Raw genomic sequence first — 6,256 nt, forward strand, 5'->3', positions numbered from 1 at the left:
TGACTCTTGTGAAGTCCATGGAATTCTCCAGGCCAGAACACTGGAGTGGGCAGCCCTTCCCTTCTCCAGGGGATCTTCTCAACCCAGGGATCGAACCCAGATCTCCCATATTGCAGGGGGATTCTTTAGCAGCTGAGCCACCAGGGAAGCCCAAGAATACTAGAGTGGGTAGCCTATCCCTTCTCTAGAAGATCTTCCTGACCCAGGAATCGAACTGGGGTCTCCTGCATTGCAGGTGGATTCCTTACCAACTGAGCTATAAGGGAAGCACCAGTTAGCATGTGTGTTTCTAACATAAATGCAGCAGCTTGTAACTTGATTCTTTTTATATATGCTCCCTTGGAGAGCAGGGACTGACTGGAAAAAAGCCGAGTGGTATACAAAAGGGCAAGTCAGCACACCATAGACACAATAAATTTTTTTTTTTAATTTTAATAATTTTGCTCTCTTTCTCTGCTCCAATTTTTGCTCCTCCTCTTAGGGGCTTTTTTGAAACTACTGCTATATATTGCATTGCGTGAGTATATTATTCCATTGCTGATGGATATTCAAAGGATATCCAGTTTTTAAGAGAAGCGTCATTTCAGTAAATATCCTCAGACATGGCTTTCATACAAGGTGCCATTAATTCTGTAGCAATGATGCCTGGGAGTGATGATTCAAAAAATGTGTGCCATTTTTATGTTTTCAAAAATACCAGGACTTGCCCGGTGGTCCATTCGTTAGAATCTGCTTTCCAAGGCAGGAGACGGGGGTCCAAGCCCTGGTCAGGGAACTAAGATCCCACGTGCTGCTGGGCAGCTAAGCCTGCGGCCACAACTACAGAGCCTGCACACTCTGGAATCTGCATGCCATGTGAGAAGATCCAACACAGATAAATAAACAAATGTTTTTTTAAAAAGAAAAATATCAAATCACTGTACCAACTCTCTCTCCCATCCACATGAGAATACCAGTTTCCCATGTGCTTGTTAGGAAAGTCACGGTGATCAGCTTCTCAGATGAAGAGGATATATCCAAGCAAGTCCCCTTCTGAGATGGATTTACAGCTGGGCAGGGGACCCAGTTCTGGGCTAATGAAACACAAAGAGAAGTCTGCCCAAGGAAATGTCAGGGAAGATTTCCTCGTACCTAAAATGGTCACAGAAAGATTCCCTCTTCCTCTGAAATTGATCAGGACTGGCTGTGCTACCTGGAATTGCCTCAGCCTTCTTGCCACCAAGGGGAGCAACCTTAGGAAAAATAACTTAGGCAAAGCAAAGAGAAGGAACCCGGGTTCCTGATGTTACGACAAACAAGCAAAGTTACCATTCCGGGAGCTGGCTCTCCCTCTAGACTTTTGGTTATGATAGATGACAAATTCCACTAACTCCTCAAGGCAGTTTAAGTCATTTTGTTGTTATTTAGTTGCTACGTCATGTCCAACTCTTTTGTGACCCCATAGACTGTAGCCAGGCTGCTCTGTCCATGGGATTTCCCAGCAAGGCTACTGGAGTAGGTTGCCATTCCTTCTCCAGGGGAAGTTCCAGTCATGTCTTTGTACTACTTGTAGCCAAAAGTCTCTATGGACCATTATAGAAAGGTGTTCACTTTTTAAAAATTTGGTCAATCTTATTATGGGTGTAAATTGATATCACAGTCTTATTTTAATTTGCATCTTCCTTTTATTAATAACGTTGAGTACTTTTTGCATGTATAGTGACCTTTTCTATTTCTTCTATTGTGAATTGCCTATTCATATCCCTTCCTCATTTTTCTATGGAGTTTTCTGTTGATTTATGAGTTAAGTATTATACCTTTTGTGTATCTATATCTTACAAACTTTTCCTTCATAGAGAAGTAAGGTTATTTTTTTAATGTAGTTAGATCCACCACCACCAATGTTTTCTGATTTGTTGGTCTATGTCTTATATAAGAACGCTCTCTTATATAAGCGTTTATGATTTATATGTTAAATATATTCATATAAATTATACTTTATGATTTTAGATTTAACGATTAGCTTTTTAATTCATCACTAATTTACTTTTGTGATGGCAGAAGGTTGAAATCTAACTTTATTTTCCTAGATGAATAGTTTATTGTCCCAATGCTTTTGAGTATCATTTCCCCACTGACTGTATGACATTTTTAGTATCAGTTCAGTCGATCAGTCGTGTCTGACTCTTTGCGACCCCATGAATCGCAGCACGCCAGGCCTCCCTGTCCATCACCAACTCCCGGAGTTCACTCAGACTCACGTCCATCGAGTCGGTGATGCCATCCAGCCATCTCATCCTCTGTCGTCCCCTTCTCCTCCTGCCCCCAATCCCTCCCAGCTTCAGAGTCTTTTCCAATGAGTCAACTCTTCGCATGAGGTGGCCAAAGTACTGGAGTTTCAGCTTTACCATCATTCCTTCCAAAGAACACCCAGGGCTGATCTCCTTCAGAATGGACTGGTTGGATCTCCTTGCAGTCCAAGGGACTCTCAAGAGTCTTCTCCAACACCACAGTTCAAAAACATCAGTTCTTCAGCGCTCAGCCTTCTTCACAGTCCAACTCTCACACCATACATGACCACTGGAAAAACCATAGCCTTGACTAGACGGACCTTTGTTGGCAAAATAATGTCTCTGCTTTTGAATATGCTATCTAGGTTGGACATAACTTTCCTTCCAAGGAGTAAGCGTCTTTTAATTTCATGGCTGCAGTCACCATCTGCAGTGATTTTGGAGCCCAGAAAAATAAAGTCTGACACTGTTTCCAATGTTTCCCCATCTATTTCCCATGAAGTGATGGGACCAGATGCCATGATCTTCGTTTTCTGAATGTTGAGCTTTAAGCCAACTTTTTCAGTCTCCACTTTCACTTTCATCAAGAGGCTTTTTAGTTCCTCTTCACTTTCTGCCATAAAGGTGGTGTCATCTGCATATGTGAGGTATTGATATTTCTCCCAGAAATCTTGATTCCAGCTTGTGTTTCTTCCAGTCCAGCGTTTCTCATGATGTACTCTGCATATAAGTTAAATAAGCAGGGTGACAATATACAGCCTTGACGAACTCCTTTTCCTATTTGGAACCAGTCTGTTGTTCCATGTCCAGTTCTAACTGTTTCTTCCTGACCTGCATACAGGTTTCTCAAGAGGCAGGTCAGGTGGTCTGGTATTCCCATCTCTTTCAGAATTTCCCACAGTTTATTGTGATCCACACAGTCAAAGGCTTTGGCATAGTCAATAAAGCAGAAATAGATGTTTTTCTGGAACTCTCTTGCTTTTTCCATGATCCAGCAGATGTTGGCAATTTGATCTCTGGTTCCTCTGCCTTTTCTAAAACCAGCTTGAACATCAGGAAGTTCACAGTTCACATATTGCTGAAGCCTGGCTTGGAGAATTTTGAGCATTGCTTTACTAGCGTGTGAGATGAGTGCAGTTGTGCGGTAGTTTGAGCATTCTTTGGCATTGCCTTTCTTTGGGATTGGAATGAAAACTGACCTTTTCCAGTCCTGTGGCCACTGCTGAGTTTTCCAAATGTGCTGGCATATTGAGTGCAGCACTTTCACAGCATCATCTTTCAGGATTTGAAATAGCTCAACTGGAATTCCATCACCTCCACTAGCTTTGTTCATACTGATGCTTTCTAAGGCCCACTTGACTTCACATTTCAGGATGTCTGGCTCTAGGTCAGTGATCACACCATCGTGATTATCTGGGTCGTGAAGATCTTTTTTGTATAGTTCTTCTGTGTATTCTTGCCACCTCTTCTTAATGTCTTCTGCTTCTGTTAGGTCCATACCATTTCTGTCCTTTATCGAGCCCATTGTTGCATGAAATGTTCCCTTGGTATCTCTAATTTTCTTGAAGAGATCTCTAGTCTTTCCCATTCTGTTGTTTCCCTCTATTTCTTTGCATTGATCTCTGAGGAAGGCTTTCTTATCTCTTCTTGCTATTCTTTGGAACTCTGCATTCAGATGCTTATATCTTTCCTTTTCTCCTTTGCTTTTCATTTCTCTTCTTTTCACAGCTATTTGTAAGGCCTCCCCAGATAGCCATTTTGCTTTTTTGCATTTCTTTTCCATGGGAATGGTCTTGATCCCTGTCTCCTGTACAATGTCACGAACCTCATTCCATAGTTCATCAGGCACTCTGTCTATCAGATCTAGGCCCTTAAATCTATTTCTCACTTCCACTGTACAATCATAAGGGATTTGATTTAGGTCATACCTGAATGGTCTAGTGGTTTTCCCCACTTTCTTCAATTTAAGTCTGAATTTGGCAAAAAGGAGTTCATGGTCTGAGCCACAGTCAGCTCCTGGTCTTGTTTTTGCTGACTGTATAGAGTTTCTCCATCTTTGGCTGCAAAGAATATACTCAATCTGATTTCGGTGTTGACCATCTGGTGATGTCCATGTGTAGAGTCTTCTCTCGTGTTGTTGGAAGAGGGTGTTTGCTATGACCAGTGCATTTTCTTGGCAAAACTCTATTAGTCTTTGCCCTGCTTCATTCCATATTCCAAGGACAAATTTTCCTGTAACTCCAGGTGTTTCTTGACTTCCTACTTTTGCATTCCAGTCCCCTATAATGAAAAGGACATCTTTTTCGGGTATTAGTTCTAAAAGATTGTGTAGGTCTTCATAGAACCATTCAACTTCAGCTTCTTCAGCGTTACTGGTTGGGGCATAGACTTGGATTACTGTGATATTGAATGGTTTGCCTTGGAAATGAACAGAGATAATTCTGTCATTGTTGAGATTGCATCCAAGTACTGCATTTCGGACTCTTTTGTTGACCATGATGGCTACTCCATTTCTTCATAAAGTCCTATAAATGGATTCATCTGTCCCCAGATCCCACATTCTGTATTAGTGATGCATTTGTCAGTTTTTGCATCAACACCACACTGTTTTAATTTTTAAACTTTGGGAGCGTATTTTCATATCCAGTGTGGTGAGCCATTCTTCCTTTACTTAAAGTATTTCTCACACTTAAAGGGTTCTCCTGTTGCTTCCCTCCCATAGTAATTTTAGAATAAGGTTAGCAAAATCCTGGGATTTTTATCTGGGTTGTACTGACTTTGTAGGCTGACTGGGGAGAACTGTCAGCTTTACACTGTAGAGTTCTTCCACTTAGGAAGGGTGAATCTCTTTTCATTTAGGCTTTGTTTAGTTTGGCTTTACAATGCTCTCAGTTTTGTTTCATAATTCTTCTCTCATTACCAGCCTGGCCCGTTTCTGGTTAGGATTACCATGTCAGTATTCTTGGTATTTTCCAGAGTTTGTTGCTACTGTGAATGTAATTTGAATCTTTCATCCCTTTAATCTTCTAATTGGTTATTATTGTAAGCATATTAAAGAAGCTATTAATTTGTGCCAGTTAATTTTGTATCTTGTCCCCTTGCTGACTGCCCTCATCGGTTCAGCTGATTTGCTTGTGCTTCCCAGCTGAAAGGTCATGTAAAATATTGCTTCTGATTCACTTTCATTCATTTGGCCTTGAATTTTTTTTTTATCTGATACTTATATTACCATACTGGCCCCTTGTGTCAGTCTTTCCCTGGGAAATATTTTCCCATCCTTTTATTTTCAGCCCTAGTGAATGTGCGTGTGGTGTGTGTGGACTGTTTGATTTAGCTCTCAGTTTTCAACAGATTTTTAAAAAAATGATCTTAGAATATAAGTCCATTCATTCATTCAACAAATATTTATTGAGAGACAAGGCACCAAGCAAAACCAAGGAAGAGCTCTCCTTCCCGGCGGTCATGCTGCAGCCTGTAACCCACTCACCCGAGCACCATGATCCTTCCTCGTTTTATTACCATCTGCCTGTTTTCTGTGCTCTCCTCCCACGTGTCTTGTTAATTCTCCCCCTACACTGGCCCTTCATCAGATTGGGATTTTTTTTTCCCCTCTTTAATGATCTGGAAATCACACTTCTTATTTCTATTTTTCTAGTGGTTGCCATTAAATTTTGACGAATCATTAAATTTTTCTATCATTGCCTAGATTTAGTATCTGTAGCTTCTTCCTAATAATGTAAGAATCTGAGTACCCAGCAGCAGCTCCCTGTATGACATAGTTATTCAGACTCTCAGTTGCAGGCTCTTGCAGATGTTTTTGTATTATGCATCGGTATATATTCAGATTCATTATAACCCTTACTAATGATTTTGTGCAATATTCTTTTCTGTATTCCACCTTTCTACTCCTTGAATTTATTTTTTCTTTTTGCTATTATACCTCCCTAAGGAATTCTTTCAGAGAAGTTCCGTGAATAGAAAACTTT

This window comes from Bubalus kerabau, chromosome 12 (genome assembly GCF_029407905.1).
Source record: "Bubalus kerabau isolate K-KA32 ecotype Philippines breed swamp buffalo chromosome 12, PCC_UOA_SB_1v2, whole genome shotgun sequence".
Lineage (NCBI taxonomy): Eukaryota > Metazoa > Chordata > Mammalia > Artiodactyla > Bovidae > Bubalus > Bubalus kerabau.